Consider the following 20,378-nt stretch of genomic DNA (forward strand, 5'->3'; position numbering starts at 1 on the left):
GGAATCCGAGTGATTTGCCCGCGGCTGAAATTACCGCGGGCAAATCGTTTGCATGAGAAAGTTGCGAACTACCAAAAGTTCGCACCTTTCTCATGCGAACACACTCACATGCTATGGGTGCTGCAGGGGTTTCCTCCGCAACCCCCGCTCAGTATACTGTAAAGTGTAGTGAGCGGGGTGTTGCGGGGGACACACCTGCAGCCCCTGTTTAATTTTTTGCGGGTGTGTTGCAGGGATGTCCCCCACAAAACCCTGCTCACTATACCACACAGTATAGTGAGCGGGGTGTTGCGGGGGACACCTCCGCAGCCCCCGTAGTCTTCTTTTTATAAAACCTTTGGTGTTCGAACCTTTGGTGGTAGCATTTTTAGGACTTTGTGACCATGCAAACTTTTGCATGCGGTCAAAACGTCCTAAACCAATGTCAGGACCTGACAAATGCCATTTTAATATTTATACATGAGGCAAAACTGATGATTTGCCAATGCCAGTTCTGGGAGCTAATGTGAGAACACACACATTGCTTATAAATCAAGTGGCTGAAGGCACACAAGGTTAAGATATTGTTATGAAACCAGCAACTCCTCAAGAGTTCTACTTAAGCCAATAACTCTCAGAAGACTGCTCAGTAATTGCAGTGCCATGGCTATGGGACTTCAATGAGTGAGTGACTAGCCAAACATCACCCACAAGCTGTCTCTTTCCTCACATCCCATCTCCTATCGAGTTGTACTGAAATATACAGCTCGAGAGGAGATGGGATGTGCAGCTCTTGGTGCAGTGCGATCCTAATCCCAGTCTATAAGAAGGGCCTACAGACTCTCCCTTCTAATTATCGTCTTCTGTCGATGCTGGACATGATTGGAAAGGTATTCGCCTCTTTTGTTCTATGGGCCCTTTGGCAGTGGGTAGATTCGGCACATATATTGGACCAGTTCTAAACGGGATTCCGTCCTGGTAGTTCTACATTTTACAATTTGAGGCTTGTGGATTGTTTAATAAGAAGAGCCATTATTGGGGGAGGTGCAGGTCTTTATGCTTGCCATATTGATTTCTGAGCAGCTTTCAACTGTGTCCTTTATTCCCGGCTCACTTGTAAGCTGGAGTTGCTGGGTTGTCCCCCTTATCTCTTACAGATTATGAAGTTGCTGCACTCTGGTACCATGGTGAGGGTGAGATTGGACAGTGTCTGCCATTGTACCAACTGGATTCAGACCACTTGGGGTGAAACAGGGTTGCCTGTTAGCCCCCCCTAATTCAATCTGTACATGGATACCCCACCCCCCACAAACTGAAGTCAGCCACCCATCATCCTCCTAGGATAGGTCCAGGTATCCGCTATAATATATGCTGATGACCTGGTCATATGTGATCATACTTTCACAGGTATGCTCAGCTCGTTGAAAGTTCTAGGCAAATATGCTGGCGATAACTTTCTAGAGATTGATTATTCTAAATTTAAAGCAATGTTTTACACTTCTTGGAAAGTTCGAAAGCTCCCGCTGGTGTTAGATCAACACGTGATTGAATATGTTTCAAGTTATTGCTACCGGGGTTTGGAATTGGGCTGTTCCGGTCGCTATAGTGAACTGCTCTTCAATAAGTCAAGGAAAGCGGGGCAGTTGAGAGGCCTTTTCTCCAACTTTGCAGGACAGATGGCAGGCTACAGCTTGGCAGGCACTAGGAAGTTGTATTTGTGGTATGATGTTCATTCATCCCCCGATTCGTTTTCCCTGCACTTTTTGCCAAAAAACCTTGGGGGGTGGGAGGTAAGGGCATATAAGGGGTATGGTGGAGTGGTGTATAGGGATAAATAATAGGGATAGGGGTTAGGGTGGAGCCCCCCAAATAAAAAAATGTATTCAAAGATTTTTTTTGCCAAAATATTTTTGCCAAAATGTGCAGTGAAAAAAAACGGGTGAAGAACGAACATAGAACCGTATTTGCAAGGCTTCTGCCCGGTTATATTATATGGCCTAGAAGCATTAGTACTCCCTGATTGCGATTGGCTTAATGTTTTGGACGGATGCTTTTGGAAGCGTATACTCAATCTTCCCCAGTTGATCGCTATGGAAATACCGAGACATCATTGAAGACTTTGGCATTGAAACGTTGAGGGGAGTTATTTTTTAAATCAACGTTCTTTCCCTAGAGCCCTGTTCTAGATAGTTTGGCTGGTTACCAGGAACAAGAAGCTAAAATTAGGGGTGCTAACTTTGGTTCAGTCAATGCTGCCTTATTCGAAGCAATGAATGTATTCCCTGAGCCCTGCTCTGGTGAGGAAAAGGAGGATTATTTTACGTTTAAGAGATCCCTCAGTAGAAAGATTCTCCTGTGGCATTGAAATCTTAATGTTTGCCACCTAGAAAATGCTGCTTCCTACCCGATGCTGGGGCAGCTTTCTTATTCATATGTATCTCTGCAGCAAAATCTGTTGGAATGTCGGGATTCAAAGGCTAACACGGACTCCCGATCCTCTCAGTTATTGGTCCTAGGTTGGGCCTACCTCCTAACATGAGATCTTGTAGGATTTGTAAACTTGCTCATATACTCGCTACCCCTAGACATGTTTTGACTCGATGTATAAAACCGGGAGATGTCTATGGTTCTAATCTGGGAATATTTGTGTGCAATGATAATGAAATTAAGTCTAAAACATTTTGGTTTTATTGTTTAAATTCTAACCTAATGCATCTACAGATTGCTCCATTTCCAATCTGGACTATAGTTGAAATTATTTGGATTTCAGAGTTTTCTTAAATTCAATACTTTTTTGATTGTTATTATCTACAATATTTTATTCTATTGAGGTCATGTTTATATGTTTGATTTGTATTTGTCTATTTTTATATTTGGTTAAGTGTAACGTGATGTGAAAAGTGCCTTGTGAGCTAAACAGCTTAAATATAAATAAAATACTGAAATGTAATAGTTTCTTGTAATAGCCAAAACTAAACAAATAGTCCCATAATTTGAAAAGAGAGCAGTACTTCCGTTAATTCAGCAACATGGCAAATATTCTCTCACAGACCAATAGGGGCTTAGCGAGGGAAGGATGCACTGAAGAGTGGCATTTCTCAGCCCCTTCATGCCATAGGAGTTGAACTATCCCCTGTGCACATTGTACGATAGGAATGCAAATATTATCAGCAATGTCCTCATATTTATAGCATGTCCCCCCAATTGTGCCAAACCCACACTGTACATGCAGGTACACTGCAAACTATTTACATCCAACTAGCCTTTACTCTGCATTTTGAAAAACGAAATATAATGAAATAGATCTACCAGGTGAAAACAGCGACACCACTAAAGTAAAGGCAACAAAGCAAGGGGAACACCGGGTGATCGCTGACTTGGCCCAAGGTTTGTTACATAAGCCCTAGTTAAAGGATTTGGCGGAAGGACATTGATATGAACACATTGTAGTTTGGTTCACAATTCATGCTGTAAGCATTGCTACTTGCTATGGCAATCAGATGATCCGCTTCCTAAAGCCCTTCGCTCTTATCTTAGCCTTGCACCACCAAAAGGTGCCAAAAACCAAAATAGGATTTCTAACAGGGGCCAAAGGGGGGTGGTGTCTTAAAACAAATGGGTTATTGCTGTGTGTGCCTGCCCATACACAGAGACCATCAATATGATTGTACGGTTATTAGTACACTTTTTTAGTGCATCATTGCACGCTGTAGAAGTGGGATACATCTACATTCACAGGGCTGCAGCGACTCCTTAAAACAAGCATTGGGAAAGCCAATATGTATGGCGTTTGAACTGTAAAATCAAGATTTGGAAATCCTACTCTCCCCCGCAGGTGAAAAAATATATGTCCTTTACATTCCAAAGCCAGACCTCTTGGTTTTGTAAATAAATGATATTAAAGGCACATTTAAAACGGAATCCTCCCTTCACTGAAGGAGAAGCATTTCTACATGTGGACCCCAAAGGAAGTACAAAGTGGGTATCTATAACGCCAACCATCTCACCAGCTTTGCAATGTAATTCAAAGAGCCCCACATGACTCTTTTCTGCATTATACAGTAGCGTTATGATCCCTTTTGTACATCCGTTTACATCTTCAACATGAGGCAGAAAATGCAAAAAGAAAATGAATAACAGTGTGCATGCTGGTGAATTGAAATACCGCAGGCGTTATTTCAGCAAATCAGCATCCGTTATTCATGCAATGAGGAGGAGCAGCTCAGATGACCGTAGGTGGCAACAGCAAACCAACAGTAATCCAGGCCAAATAAACACGAACGCTATAATGAGCGTCACAGAGTTTCTTTCATCCCCTTCACTTCGCTAACATTAGCACCGCATATCACTTGTCAAAACAAATGTTTTCAAACACCTGTATCTACTTTTGCTGTATTTAATGGAAGACGTCTAACCCTGAGGACAGGATTTAAAGCAATTAACTCTAAATTGCAGAGATTAAGGACTTGAGGACTTAAAACACTACTAAATCACACAAATCGACCCTATTTTGTTTTCGAAGTTTAGTCATGTGGAGAGGACTCTGGGACTACCTACTTTTAAATGTTAGGCCATTCTATGCCAAACCTCAGAAAAATCGGACCATTTCATGATATTTGTATGTGCCACTGCTACCACGTAAAGCTATTAGGACATCATTTGCGGAGTGAAAAGTGGGCAGAAACTAAAGGGCAGAGTATCTTCTAATTACTTACCTGGAAGGCAGTCAGAGGGCATGTTTATTTTTGCTTCCCGTCTACTGGGCATTCAAACCTGGGCCTGCTGGGAATGCTCAGGTGCCAGATCTTGCTGAGCTATCTTGCAGGCGGTGGTTTGCATATGTTTATTTCAATGGACTGCTTGAGACATAACATCCCAAGCCACCACATAGCTCTGCTTAGATTAGCATTTGTCTTCTGGATTTAACACTATTAATGTGAAATTGCTGCAGGCACAGCTGTGTGTGCAGGTATTACAGCCCGAGTCCTTGGCATAACCCGTGCATCCGTCCATTTGGACCCATCACATGAAAACTGCTCATTCCACTTTTCCCCCAGAAATGTGTAGAATGAGTTGTGTTTAGTTTTTTTTGGCATAAAAAGGTTGCAGATTTATTTTCCACAACATCATAAAAACTCACACTGCACACTTTAGTGGAAATAACTCTGAAGATGCGGCGACTGCTCCGTGTCCAACAACCTGCTTCCCCCTTTCTTTCCCAAAGACCAGTATAGGCCCAACTCTCCCAACCCTTTGCGCCTGAGCCTCGCCTGCCCATGCAGGCATTCCTGGGGGTGGGGGAAGAGTGTTGTTTCCTTGGGGGAAGCTGAGCCCTTGTTGTTCCCCCCAGACGCCCCTACCTCTTAGGCTCCCAATGGGCGCTGGTCTGAGAAGAGTGAAGACCCTTCCGGCTTTCTCCTGGCTCATCCAGAGTCTGTCTCTTGCGTTTGGTCACCCAAACACCGCCACGCCACGGTGGGTTACCGCCCACTGTGGCTCCCCCTTCTCCCCTCTCACATATCCAAGATTTTGGTGCATAGGTTCCAGTAAAAAAGATCCATCCCCATTGGTGACAGGTGTACCCCGTCCTTGAGATAATACCCTGGTGACTTCAAGTTAATCAGGCCATGCCTGATCTGCCCAAATCCTCTGCCCCGCACAGTTCAACTTTCGCCTGGATTTTTCCATGGCTGTGTGATTCTCCAGGTCCCTCCGTTCTAGTCTCGATATTATCTCCGACCAGATGATTTCCGTTTCTCCCAGTTGTCCGGCCAGCTCCTGCAATAAGAACATCATTTCCCACATTAAAGCCCCCCTCCCCAGGCTTGTCAAGTCATTACCCCCAGGTGTAGGACCAATCTATCAGGCTTTTGCCGTTTCCCCAGCAATTTGCGCACCTGCCCCTGCAGTTGTGCCCATTTAATTCCTGGCACCCCGTGCCATTCAATCCTGAGCTCTCTGGACGTCAGCTGCTCCTCCTCCACCGTCCAGCTTGACCCCGCCCTAGAGACAAATGAGTGTACTATCACCCAGACCGTTCTCCTTCTACTCCGTGTTGGCGCTAATGGGATGATAAGGCAGCAGGTCAATTTTACTGTTTGTCCGGTCTGATGTATCTCTTAAAACACCCGGACTTCTATCTCCCAATCTGCTTGATTTCAGCCGCCCCTAGGCCTACAGCTGCAGCCGACGTGGCTGCCCCTATCCGAAATGAGTGTGTCCCAAACACTCCTCTTGTCTCCCCAATTCTCTCCAATGCTAGCTCCATAACCCTTCTAAACTAGAAGCGGCTAAGTGTGGACCCATCCCGATGAATGAGCAGAGGAGCCCCCACCCCCAAGGGTGGTCTCTGCCTGAGAAAGCTCGACACAGCCCCTGACTGGACAGATTGAGCTCCCTGCAATGGGTTGGAGTGCCAGTGTACTCCCCTTCCCCTCTTGATCTGTCTTTGATCTCCTTAAAAACAGGGTCAACCGCCCCTCTGCGCAGTGCACATCACCCACCTGCAAAAACCCAGTCCCCTTCGCCCCCTTGTTCTCTGGTACCAATTCGCTCACGGCTAATGTGAAAGCCGCCGTGAACAATGCTACTTCAAATCCATCATGACAAATTACTTCCAGGCATCCTACTAGACTGTGTAGTTTGACTATGTCTATGGGCCTTCTCTCATCGGTCCTTAGGCCATCCTGCTTGGCCCAGCCCTTCATGGCCATTACAATGTAGTGTTCTTTGGTGGGATCACCTTTACCTTCCAATTTAAAATAGTGGGCGATCACGGCCAACTGGTAGGCTGTCCAAGACCTGGTTTTTCCTTCGTGCCAGCCCCAGCCACAAAGGCCCTTACTGGCAGATCCCTCTGCCCCTCCCCCAGCACCTCCTTCTGGAACACCAAGAACCGTTCCCAACATGCTTTGTATCTACTTGCCGTGCCTGGTGCCAGGGCCGATTGAACCAGGGAACTCAGATCACCCCAATCATGTCCCACAACTGAGTTTCGAACGGAGTCATCACCTTGCCTGCTCCCGGACAACTCCCTCGAAATGTTTCCCACTGTAAACGAGAGAGAGCGTCAGCTGCTGTGTTTTTGACCCCCGGGATGTGTCTAGCCCGCACCTCGATGTTGAGTGTCAACATGCTTTTGTTGAGCTCCCTTAGTAACCTCAACACCTGTGTGCTGCTGGCTGACCCTTGATTTATGATCTGGACCACTACCAAGTTATCAGACCAGAGCATCACCTTCCTGTCCTTCAGCTGCCCCCCACAGTTTAAATGCTATCACTATGGGAAAGAGCTCAAGAAACGTGATGTCCCTGGTGATGCCCTGCCGGTGCCACTCCCCTGGCCAATGCCGAGCCACACCACCTGGTGTCCAGTATTGCCTCAAATCCCAGGGCCCCGGATGAATCCGTAAATAGTTTGAATGTGTCACTGCTGCTCCATTCCCCTCTCCATAGTAGTACCCCGTTGAATTTGTCCAAGAAATCATCCCACACTGCCAGGTCCTCCCGTACTTTGCCCCCTAGCCTGACATGTTGGCCTGCATGGGGCAGCCTCACCGTTTTGAGTTTGATGCTCCTTGCAAACACTGCCCACTGGGATGACTTTCCCCGCAAAATTGAGGTTACCTGCCAGCGACTGGAGTTCCTTCAGAGTCGCCTTGTTCTTCCCCCTCAGACCCCTGATAGTCCCCTTCAATTTCTTAACCTTGTCTTGCGGGAGCCTGCACCCCCCCTTTGACTGTGTCAATCTCAATCCCTAGGAAAGTCAGGCAGGTCACTGGACCTACTGTTTTCCCCTTGGCTAGCGGGACCCCCATCTTGTTCACAAGCCCCTGAAATGTGCTCATGAGAGCCCCACACTCCCTGGACCCTTGCTTGCCAATGCACAGAAAATCGTCTAGGCAGTGCACCACCGCCCCCACTTGACACTCCTGTTTGACCGCAAATTCCAAGAAAGTGCTAAATGCTTCAAAATAGGCACAGGAAATAGCGCACCCCATCGGCAAACATTTATCATAGTAGTATTGATCCTGCACCTTAAACCCAAACAAATGCTGGCTTTCTCTTTGAATGGGCAACAACCGGAATGCTGACTCTATGTCGGCCTTCCTCATCAGGGCTCCCCTTCCCGCCGCCCCCACCACTTCCACTGCATGCTCAAAAGATGAATAATGCACTCGGCTCAGCTCCTCGGATATGCCGTCGTTAACTGGCTCCCCCTCTGGAAAAGAGAGGTGGTGGATTAATCAGTACTGTCCTCCCTCCTTTTTAGGGACCAGACCCAATGGAGACACTACCAGATTCGCCATTGGTGGGCACCTGAATGGACCAGCCACTCTCCCCAACTTCACCTCCTTGTCCACCTTAAGCGCCACCACTTCTGGCATCCCGAGTGCTGACCGCAAATTGAGAGCCTTCTTGCCCTTCTTATCTTCTGTGCATGGGATTTTGAAACCCCACCTAAAACCCTCCCACAATAGTGTTGCATCACCTGAATTGTGGTATATATTTAACATGTGAGTCATGGCTTGGAGGTCGACTGGTAATGGTAGACAATTTGTAATCATATTTTTACATATCTGAGGGCGTGCTGCCTGTATCATATTGGATTTTGCTTCATTCCCCCTTGACTTTCTCCTTCCCTTTGGGGCTGTTCCTACGCATCCCTTCGCTTGCTGAGGAGCTGTGATCCCTGGTACCTCTGCCCCTAGGGTGCTTGAAGCAGCAAGTTTTCCCAAAAGGGCAACCCCCTTCAGTGTTGACCCTCCAGCAATCTGCTTGCTGCCCCTGGTAGCTGGCTCTGCTGTTCCAGGAGGAGTACCCGTGAAAGGACGCCCTCCTCCGCCGGGTGTATTCTCCCCTGCCCCTCCAGACTGGAGGCTTTTCCCCAGGGGCTTTCTCTCCCCCCTTCCCCTGGGGTAACCATTTTGTCTAAGAATCCCTCAACATCTATCTCATTTCAGCACAATGCTGGCCATACCTTCATTTTCAACCTGAAACCCCGATCATACTGCAACCATCCTTCCCCCCCGTGCCTCAAATATAAGTCATGTATGTACTGTTCATAAGCAATCATTGATAATGCATCCTGTGGATATTTTTCTAACATTATTGACATGTATACTTTGAAAGCCTTTAGCCATTTATGTATGGTAGCCTCTACCTTGGGTTTCTCCCTGTTCCTCTTCTCTCTCTTCTTTTTTGACAGCTCCTTTATACCTTCTCGCAGAGGTTCCATCCCCACAAAATCCAGGATTTCTATACATTGCTGTCTCCACACCCTCTCCTTGATGGCCCCTGGTATGTGCCATGCTAAAGAGCTTACTGACACCCTGACCGGCGCGAACCCTGGCATTGGTCTCCCGTAACGTGTCATATTAGGCCCCCACATTCCTTCTTGCCCCCCATTGACATTGGTGGCTGAGAGTATTCCTGGCCCTGCCGGCCCTTGCCCCCACCAGGCTGGTGCTTGTGCTACCCCTGTCATTGCTGGCGCCTTTTGGATCACTGCATTACTCCCCCCTATGGGGTTTGTGCTGGGTACAGCTGTGACTTGCTGCACCTGTGGGAACTGAACCACCCCCCGGGAACGTCGTGCTGGGATAGTTACCCATCCATTGGTTTAGCCCTTCTGCCAACGTGGTGCTGGGCGAGTTACCACCTTGGTAGCCCCCCGCCCAGCCCCCCTGGTCCCAGGGCCACCCGTCTCTGCTGGATTACTGCCGCCCCACTTGCAATTTGGTTGAAAGCATTCACATTCCCACTCAACAGTTGCCCATTGCCCCATGCCTGCACACACTGTATTATCATACCTTTCACTGCCTCCAAGGCTGCGGGACCATCTTCAGTCACAGCCACCGGTCTGGTTGCAGGCGTGCTGGGTGGTCCCCGATTTCTTGGCATCTCCACAGGTGCAGGTGCCGGGGTGGCTACAACCTCCTGTGCCTTCCCCTTCCCTCTTCTACCAGTTGCCCTGGGTCTCTTGACATTTTTGGCCTTCTCCTTGCTCGCCTTGGCCTTCTGGGTCATGGTTCTTTTCCTTTTCGTCGCTGGTTCCTCTTCCTCCTCCACTTGTTCTTCTTCTCCTTCCCCCTCCTGTTCCTGATGTTCCTCGTTGTCTGGAAACATTAGGGGGGAATCAGGCCTCTGACTGGGCCCTGCCTGCTCCTCCCTTTGTTGAGGAATCAAGGCCTCCATCCAGTTTGGCCCGTGTTTGGCTGCCGTCAGCCTGGCCATCTACATAAATGCATCCAGATCCATGCTTGTCCACAAATGTTCTTTTAACTGACAAAGTACGGTGTTTCCTGTGTCAAGCTACTTCGCCTTGGCGTGCCGTTTGCCCATTCTAGCCTGTCCCTTCCGCTCCTCTGTTGTACTTGCTTCCTCCTGTGCACAGCCCCTTTCACCCGGCTGTCTGCTGTTGGGCTGATGCGTGGGCCTGAGGTAGGAGATTAGGTGGGCCGTATGGTGTCGTGACCCCCATGTGACTCTCCAGATTATTGCCGTGCCCCAAATTGCCTTGTTGAGCTGCCGCGGCAGAGCGGGGATGAGTAGGTGGAGGAGAGGTCTCCGTGCGCCCTCTGTGCCCCTCTACCGTGTGATGGTTCCATACCGCTCTTGCCCCCCTTTGTTCAGTGTGATTTGGTCCGGCAACCGCTGCTGATTGTTTTCACCCTTTTGGCGGCCCGGGTCACGTGCTGCCCGTGGACCGCCTTGTTTACATTGCAGGTAGGCGCCGCACTACCTTCCTTCTGCGGCCGCCTTACCTGTTGATCTCCTCCTGTGCGCTGCTGCCCTCCTGCCTTCAGAGATCGCCCTGTGGAAATCGAAATAATATTGTACCTCCTATCGCATTGTTTGAATGTATGTTGGCCTACGCCAAGTTGTCTAAAAAACATCTTGTACATAGATTCCACGGCAAGGTCTTGACCTTAATGTATTGTGTAAATACATATAAATCTTGGATTTAGCCGCCATTTTAGGTTCTCTTGTAGTGTGGAAGTCACCCCGAACAACAAAATGGAGGCCGAATGACATTTCGAGTGGGATTCTGGCGGTTGTGACCTCCGCACACATGCATAAATAATATGCCCACAGGCCACTTGTTGGGGTCGCGAACTGAGACCTTGTCCTATCCCTGACCTATGTGTAAATGAACAACGGTATCAGCGGAACTGATCAAATGCATACATTATGGGATTGACCTGGCAACGAACCCTAGGCTTGGTTCTAAGAATGGTTAACCCGCAAGGGGGTTGACCAGAGCTGGATAAATGTATAAAAACCCGAGTATCCCAATGTACGCTCTCTCACACTAACACGGCAAACAACCGTTGATAGTTCGTTCTGCTACTCTGAGGGCCGAATAGCTATCCGTATGTCAATTGACTTTTGGTAATTGTTGTACCTTTGAATAAAGCGCTTTGTATGTCCTTTGTAACCTGTGTTGGTGTGTTTCCTTTTGGGCTTCCCGGCCTCATATCAATTTTTCTGTTTCCACAGTTGGCGCAGACTATCGAACCAGGATCGGACGGTGTGATTCTGCGGGCCCGACCGATCGAGACGCGATACCTCGGCAGCGCTGCACGATCCTATCCTTGGACGATAGTCGTGTGGTCTGACACGGCATCTTGACGAGGGTCCAATTTTGAGGCGGGCAGATTTGCCGAAACCACCAAACACAAGGTAAAATTCGTTAGGTAAGTTCTTTGGTAAACCGTACGGTCCTCCTTAGGTTTGGTCAGGTGCAGTCGTGACCCGGCTCTTAATTTAACCCTGACAATTTGAATTTGGCGTATTGTATCTGCAGACACAATTATTGAACCAGGTAACACCAATTTTTTGTGAAATGCCTGGGAAATTGTCTAGCTGTTTTAGGGCTCTGTTCCGCAGCGATCGACAATCCTTGGAATTTAGCCGCCCGGCACCACAGGACGGGTCGCTGGAGTGTACTATGTACTGTAAGTATGGCATTGGAAGTATAGTATTTAATGATATTTGGCACAGACAGACCAGACATGCCTCCGAATTTCAGTGGCCAATCAACGGTAGTTTTGAGATCCCCCGTATTGAATACTTAGAATCGTTCTTGTTAAAGAAAAAGGCTAGACCAGCAGCCTTTGATGTGTTACAGAATTGGAAGAAAGAAGCATTACAGCAGCTTAAAAGTAGGGATAAACTTGCACATCGTCATAAAACAAAAGCTGAAAAAGCATTATTATATGATAAAGAAAAGCGGTCAGAATTAGTTAAAAATATGGATAGAGCCTTTTCACTCGGAGTCCAAAAAATGTACCCCTCTAAAGATTTCCATGTTTGTGAAGAATTTATTGAGAAGTTATTAAATGAGCGCAGGCCCGATGCCTCAGCGCCACCTCCGTATGCTCCTATTTTGGGCGCTATGCCTATTCCTGTTGTCGTGCCTGTTGTTATTCCTGTTCCCCCTGTACAGCCTATTGTTCCTAGTCCTTTGGTTGTTGTTCCTCCGCCTATCGCACCGCCCCTTCCCCCTGCACCGATAGTTGCACCTTTGTTAAATTTACCTATACCTCCGCTCCCGAGTGGCCCCTTATTGATTGAAGTTGATCCAGGTGCAGGGTCAAAGGTTGTGACTCGTAGTACTGTTTCTTGCAGATAGGAAACAGGAATTGTTTGCATGGGCTAAGCATTGCATGGAGAAAGGTGATCAAGCTAATGTTTTTTCTACATTATCTAATTTGAATAGTTTTCCCGAAAAAAATGTTTTTATCGAAGGTTTGGGGACTCATTTGTGTGTGATGTGGGGTAGATTACAAAATTCGGATCTTCCACAAGGGGTGAGAGATCTGAATGCTTTGGCACTTTCGAGGGACACAGAGCAGAAAGTATATGGACATGTTGAAAGATTGTTTGAGTTTAGGAAAGACTTTGAAAAATCACGAGATGAGGATGATGAGGACGATAGAATATATGTACAGAAACGGTTCCTTCCGTGCCGTAGAGCGGCACCTGAGGAAGTACGAATTTGTACCAAAGATGCGGTTCGATGGATCTCGGATTCATCGATACCGCCAGACGAAGTGTATGACACGTATAGTCAGTATACAGTAGAAATGCAAAGAAAGGTAATTCAGGTGATGGTACAGCACCTGCAAGAGGAATGTGTAAGGAAGAGGGTTAGTTGCCCCATAGAATTATTGGGGATTTGTAAAAAGGGCTTTTTCGCCCGACACTTCTACAGCTGCCTTAGCGCTCGACCTGGCTCTATTGCTTAGTAAGCGGCTGGAGGTACCTATATCTCAGTTGCCTATGAGAGAGGTTCCTCCGACCTTTGTCCCAAAAGTTGAGATCCCCGCCAACGCTGGGACTGGTGCCCCCTGGATATCCCTGCACATTATGTATCGCAATTTGTTCACGTCCCGTTTTCACGACAGGAAGTGAACACAATTAGACCATCAGTTCCCGATATCAGGAAAAACCCGACGGGGTTTTACAAAGAAATAGAGTCCGTTTTACAGTCCTCTGTGTTCACCTTGAGTGACATTGACTTGTTATTCCCTGTACTCCTACCCGTAGATGTATGGAAACAGGTTCGGACAATAGATGATGTGCTGGGGTTGGGAGATACGTGGGCAAATATGATTAGAATTGATGGAGAAAGACCAGCTGGTGAGAAACCACCACAGGTAATACTTACTTTACCTGATAGGATTGTCACTAAACTAATTCCAGAAAAAAGGATTATTTGGGACAAGCTTACGGCCTGTGTCCAAGGGAAAACTGAAGGCGCCACCAAATGTTTTAATAGATTCGAGCAGGTATTTTCTGACTTCAGTGGACAGGATTTAGGTACAGAGTCAGGGAACAGATTGTTCGTGGACAGATTTGTACGTGGATTGTTACCTGACATCCAGTCACAAATGATGTCCTCTGAGAGCGCTTGGCAGGCAAAATCTCAATCTGAGGTTTTGCACATGGCTCAGTATTATGAGAACCGTTTTAATAATGAGAAGGAGAAAATTGAAAAAAGAAAGGGAGATTTGAAAACCAAAGTATTATTGCAGCAAATTTTTAGAAACCCCAGAGGAGGTACGACACAGACTAGAGGTCAGTACGTTCCAAAAGGAAATGCTCCTCTGAGTACTGTGAATATTAATCAATGTGCTTATTGCCGCCAGGAAGGTCATTGGCGAGCACAGTGCCCTGTCCTTCGCCAGAGGTCAAACAGTGCGTTTGGGGGTATGGGTAGACGGCCTAGGGGCCGCCCTGGAGCAGGGGGCCCTGATAGAGGCCAGCTTTTACAAGATTCTCAGCAACCTTTTTCGCAGGAAAATCAGACCTCGAGTATGGACTCGAGAAACATATTTGATCACCCTTCTGCTGCCTACCTTTCTGAAGAGCTTCCTTCTGACGAGGCTCCGTTTTATTAAGATTGCCCGAAGCAGGGTTTGGAACCTTCGCCTATTCCCGTTAATCAAAAAGGCTCCTACGTTGACTTATTAGTAGGGAATAGGAAACACCAGTTTTTGATTGACACTGGAGCTCAGAAGTGCTCCATTGATCATTCTCGGGTTCCAAACATCCCACTGTCAGGGCAAACAAATGTTTCTGTAGGGTTTTCTGGTGTACCAACTGTCTGTCCGGTTTCTGCGCCGGTATCCGTTTCTTTGGGTCCCTTTACGGACCATTGTCCCTTTCTTCTCACTTCGAACTGTGGAGAGAATTTGCTGGGGTTGAATTTGTTAAAGAAATTGAATGCAGTAATTCATTGTTCTTCGGATGGAGTACGGCTAACGGTTTCACCACAGCAACTTCCTAATTCTCAGTTCTTGATTCGACCTTTACCTCCCGAGTTTAGCATTGTCCCGGAATGTTTGTGGGCGGTGGACGACAATGATGTCGGAGTGTTACAGATTGAGCCCGTTAAAATAGTCCTGAAACATGGGGTGAAACTGCCACGCATCCCGCAGTATAAAATATCAGTCGAAGGCGAACGTGCTTTGAAATGCATTGTCTCCGATTTTGTACATCGTGGGGTGATCGAGGAGATTACTGGAAGTTTGTGTAACAGTCCGATCTTACCCGTATATAAGAAAGGCGACAATGCAATTCCGTACCGGTTTATAATTGATCTTCGTGCTATTAACCGAGTGGTCGCCCCACAATTTCCCATTGTGCCTGATGTGACGACGATATTAACAATGATCCCTGCTACGGCTACGTACTTCAGCGTTGTGGATCTGAAAAACGCCTTCTTTAGTATCCCTATACATAAAGAAAGCAGATATCTGTTTGCGTTCACCTTGGGGGGACGCTCATTTACATTTACAAGGGCACCTCAAGGGTATACTGAAAGTCCCAGTATTTATAGTAGAGCCTTGAAAGAGCAACTCAACACCCTAGAATTGCCACCTACTTGCACGCTGCTTCAATATGTTGACGATTTGCTTTTGGCTGCAGATTCTGAGAATGCCTGTAAAGAAGGCACTATACTGTTGCTTGTTCATCTACCTAAAAATGGTCACAAAGCTTCGCTTAAAAAATGTCAATATTGTTGTCAGGAGGTTGCCTATTTAGGCTACCTCCTGTCAAAGGAGGGGAGAAGATTGACACCTGAAAGAATAAAACACATTTCTGGCATGTCTGTTCCAAATACACAGAAGGAAGTCAGAGCCCTGATAGGTATGGCTTCCTACTGTAGGTTGTGGATCCCGAATTTCGCACTAGTGGTAAAACCGATGTTGGCTTTGACGAAGAAGGGCATTTCTCTGCCACTGCCATGGGAATCGGAACATCAACGATCATTTGAGCTTGGCCTTTGTGCTGTTTGTGCATGAATGTGATGGATGTGCTTTGGCTGTGTTAACACAGGAACACGGAGGGAAGAATAGGCCGTGCGGCTACTACTCCTCCGCCCTTGATCCTGTCACATGCGCTTTGCCAAGATGTTTGCGCGCTGTCGCTGCTGCTGCCGCGTCTGTAAAACAGAGTGAGGGGATGATCCTAGGCCATGATTTGATTTTGATGGTACCTCACTCTGTTGATATTCTATTGAACAAAACTCAAACGCAACACCTCACCTCAGCCCGGTTAACAAGGTATGAATTAATTCTGTTTGCCCCTCATATTCAAATTAAGAGGTGTTGTGTTCTTAATCCGGCTGAACTCTTACCTTTCCCGTAAAACACTGTTTGCAGTGACGAAGAATTACATGACTGCTTGTATACCACCGAACAAAAACGAAGGGCAGGATAGATCTCATAGATACTCCTTTGGATAATGCAGAAGGGGAGCTGTTTTGCGATGGCTCCTGCTTCAAACATTCGAATGGTACATCTACAGCTGCTTATGCAGTTACTACATTGAGCAAAGTTGTCGAAACTAAGAGAATTTCGCATAACTCCGCGCAGGCCGCAGAGATTATAGCGTTGACCCGAGCTTGTGAACTTTCCCAAGGGCGAAGAGTAAATATATATACTGATAGCCAGTACGCATTTGGGGTAGCTCACAACTTCGGAAAGCTTTGGTCGGAAAGAGGGTTCCTGACCTCACATGGGACCAAGATTCAGCATGGCCCCTTGATAATGCAATTACTTTCGGCACTCTCACTCCCTAAACAGTTAGCGATCATGAAATGTGCAGCACATCGCAAGGTCATAGATGATGTAGGCAAAGGGAACGCTTTTGCGGATTTGATAGCCAGACCAATGGCCACAGACCTTAGCACGGACATGTATGCCTCGAGGGAAATGAGAGATGCTTGCATAATGGATGAAGGTATTGGGTCTGTGCGAGATATTCAGACTGATGCGACGATGGAAGAATCTAAAAAGTGGGCGGAAGGAATGGGGAAACTGGATGACGAAGGGTGTTGGGTGGATACATCTGAAGGGAAATGGTTGCTTCCTGATTCTTATGTATTGGCAATGGTTACGATGGCACACGGTCCTACGCATGTGTGTGCCCAGCAGATCACGAGAATGTTAGAACAGGTCTGGGTGAATGACAAGATTCTGGACACTGCAAAGAGGCATGTCCAGAACTGTATGATCTGCCTGCAGCACAATGTGGGTAAGGGGACAGTGACTCCAAGGGGACGTTTTGGGCCCCCTTCTGTCCCCTTTGAGGTTATACACTTTGATTTTATTGAAATGGAGCGATGTAATAATCTAAAATATGTTCTTGTAATTATTTGTGCCTTCAGTAAATGGGTCGAGGCTTTCCCCGTCAAAGATGCCACCGCCATGACCACTGCAAAGATTATGGTAAAAGAATTCTTCCCTCGATTTGGGCTCCCGAGGATAATCTGGTCGGATAATGGTCCGCACTTTATCGCAGCAGTAATTTTGCAAATATGTGCAGCCCTATGTATTGAGAAACGATTTCATTCAGCTAGGCATCCTCAGAGTGCTGGGTTGGTAGAAAGACACAATGGTATTTTAAAGAATAAGCTTGCAAAAACATGTGCTGATACCAAACTAAAATGGCCAGATGCTTTGCCTATTGTGTTATTAGCTATGCGTACCACACCTCAGACTAGAACCGGGCTTTCTCCATTTGAAGTAGTAATGGGGAGACCTGCTAACATTTGGGGTCTCCCAAAACCTAAAGCCCTGAGGGAGGTGGAAAATGTATTGCTTGTAAACTACTGTAACCAGTTAACTAAAAACCTGTATTTCATCTACCACCAGGTGCATGCTGCTTTACCTGTACGGTTCACGGGCCCAGGACACGATATACAGCCTGGAAGTTGGGTCCTCGTGAAGGCCTAGGAGAGGTCTTCCTGTCTCGCGCCTCGCTGGCGGGGACCCCATCAGGTATTATTGGTCACCAGGACAGCAGTGCGGGTGGCTGGAAAGAAGAACTGGATTCACGTGACGCACGTCAAGAAACTTCCTCACCCGACGCCACACGCTACAGAAGAAGCAGAACCCCTTGCTGATGCTACAGTCTCTGATCCTGGAGTAGCAAACAGCGCTGTGAGTGCGTCGGCGAAGTTCTCTGAGCCTGAGGAGCTTGGGGAACAGTCCATTTCATCTCCGCACTCTTCGGGAAAACACTGTTTCGAGCTCTGCGACTTCCGTCGCCACCGACACGTCGCTTCCCTCAGGAAGTGACGATACCTTGCTTCCGGACCACACAATTTTGGGTACCATCAGGTACAACCTTCGACCAAGGAAATAGAACTACGGCACAAGTTTCGTGCATCTGGAAAAGGAAGTGATTGGAAAATTGTCTTGTTATGAGAAAGTTTTGTTGAGCAAAAAAGGGATTCTGCTGGCTAGGGTTGGGAAGGACTAAGAAATCATGCGACCGTAGTGTCGCCAGCAACGAACATTGGGGCCGTCGATCGAGAAACTACGATGCCTGCCACCTTCACCGCTGCTCCCTGTACTGGACTTTTAGATAAGGGGGTGACCAAATCAAACAATGAACAATGTGTCTGGGCCCCGAAAACGTACTGTTGTGTGTTGATAATGACTATTGTTATTTTTGCAACTGCTGCTGTAGGACTTTGGTATTTTGAAAAAATCTATCCTTTGAAACCTTTATTACCGACCAAGATCGTACCAACTGTTTTGACTCCCTCTGTACACCTTCACCCTCTGTCCCCTAGAGACTCCCAACATAAACAGAAGTATCATAATAACACTCTGATGATAGTAATGAATGCTACTCATGCCATTTTTAATAAGAGTAATTGTTGGATTTGTACTCATTTACCGCAACATGGGGACAAGGGACTGGGATGGTATATACATCCCCTACCTTTAACAACTGCTTGCTATGCCTCTCTTAAAGCACTATTCTTTGGCCGATGGAATGATAGCATCTCAGGGAACTTTGATGGAACTAATTTAAATGATTTTGAGAAACGTGAATTGACTCCCCTGGGATGCTCGCTTTTCGCAAATAGAAGTAAACCTAACGTTGCTTCTATTAGGCCGTCTGACAAACTATCTCTTCCTTTTCAAACTCTGATCTCCTTTAAAATGGCTCTGATAGGCAATAAGGACGCTGTACCTCCTTCTTATTCTGTAAATCATAGTCCTGACTCAGTTCCCTTCTGTGTACAGAGAAATGGCACTAGGCCAATGGGAGATTTTGAAGCTTGTAAAAACATTGTAAATTTGACTGGGGAAAACAGGCCTCTGTATGTAGGAGGGCCTGTTTATTTTGTTTGTGGTAGTTTAGCATTTCCCTGGTTGCCCAAGGATTGGCAGGGAACTTGCTATTTAGGAATATTGTTACCCGGGGTATTTGTAGCTAGTACATTGGAGGTTTCTATGGCTCGCCCACGACGAGACAACAACGGAGATACCCCTGGGCAAGTATTGGGAGACATAGCTAAATCGGTTGTGCCCTTTTGGGGACAAATAGCAAACTCAGAGAACATTAGGGGATTAGCAAGGGTACTGGAGAGAACGATCAACCGGACCACGGACATACTCTACAATATGACCTTAGAGCAAAAGGCAATAAGATTGGTAGCACTTCAAAATCGGATGGCATTAGTAGTCATCTTGGCAGAACGAGGTGGAGTATGCAAATTAGTGGGGTCCGCTTGTTGTGTTTTCATACCAGACTCCTCGCCAACAATTTTTAAAGCAATTCAGAACTTGCATACTCTCAGTTCTGAAGTCCATATCCCTGTAGGAGACTGGAACCTTAGTACTTGGTTTTGGGATTCTTTGCGATCTTGGGGTTGGAGGGTGCTTTCCGTTATTCTGGTTATTTTAGGGATTCTGTTATTCCTTTGTTGCTGTTTTCAATGCCTCCCAAGTATGTGTGGAATGATAGGGGGGTGTTGTGCTCAAGCAGTGAGCGCAATAGGGCATAAAATATATACCCCAGATACAGCATCTAAAGAATTCATGTTACAAGAGGTTCTTATGAACGACCTTATGGCTATAGACATTACAGACAATTATGCGGAATCTATGGATGTTAATACATGGAGTTATTTTCGAAAGTATTAGGGATGATGTTTAGCACTTGGCATAGGCCAAAAGGAGGGTCTGTGGAAATCGAAATAATATTGTACCTCCTATCGCATTGTTTGAATGTATGTTGGCCTACGCCAAGTTGTCTAAAAAACATCGTGTACATAGATTCCGCGGCAAGGTCTTGACCTTAATGTATTGTGTAAATCGCCATCTTGGATTTAGCCGCCATTTTAGGTTCTCTTGTAGTGTGGAAGTCACCCCGAACAACAAAATGGAGGCCGAATGACATTTCGAGTGGGATTCTGGCCGTTGTGACCTCCGCACACATGAATAAATAATATGCCCACAGGCCACTTGTTGGGGTCGCGAACTGAGACCTTGTCCTATCCCTGACCTATGTGTAAATGAACAACGGTATCAGCGGAACTGATCAAATGCATACATTATGGGATTGACCTAGGCTTGGTTCTAAGAA

The sequence above is a fragment of the Ambystoma mexicanum genome, chromosome 9 (genome assembly GCF_040938575.1).
Source record: "Ambystoma mexicanum isolate Mex_15411 chromosome 9, UKY_AmexF1_1, whole genome shotgun sequence".
Lineage (NCBI taxonomy): Eukaryota > Metazoa > Chordata > Amphibia > Caudata > Ambystomatidae > Ambystoma > Ambystoma mexicanum.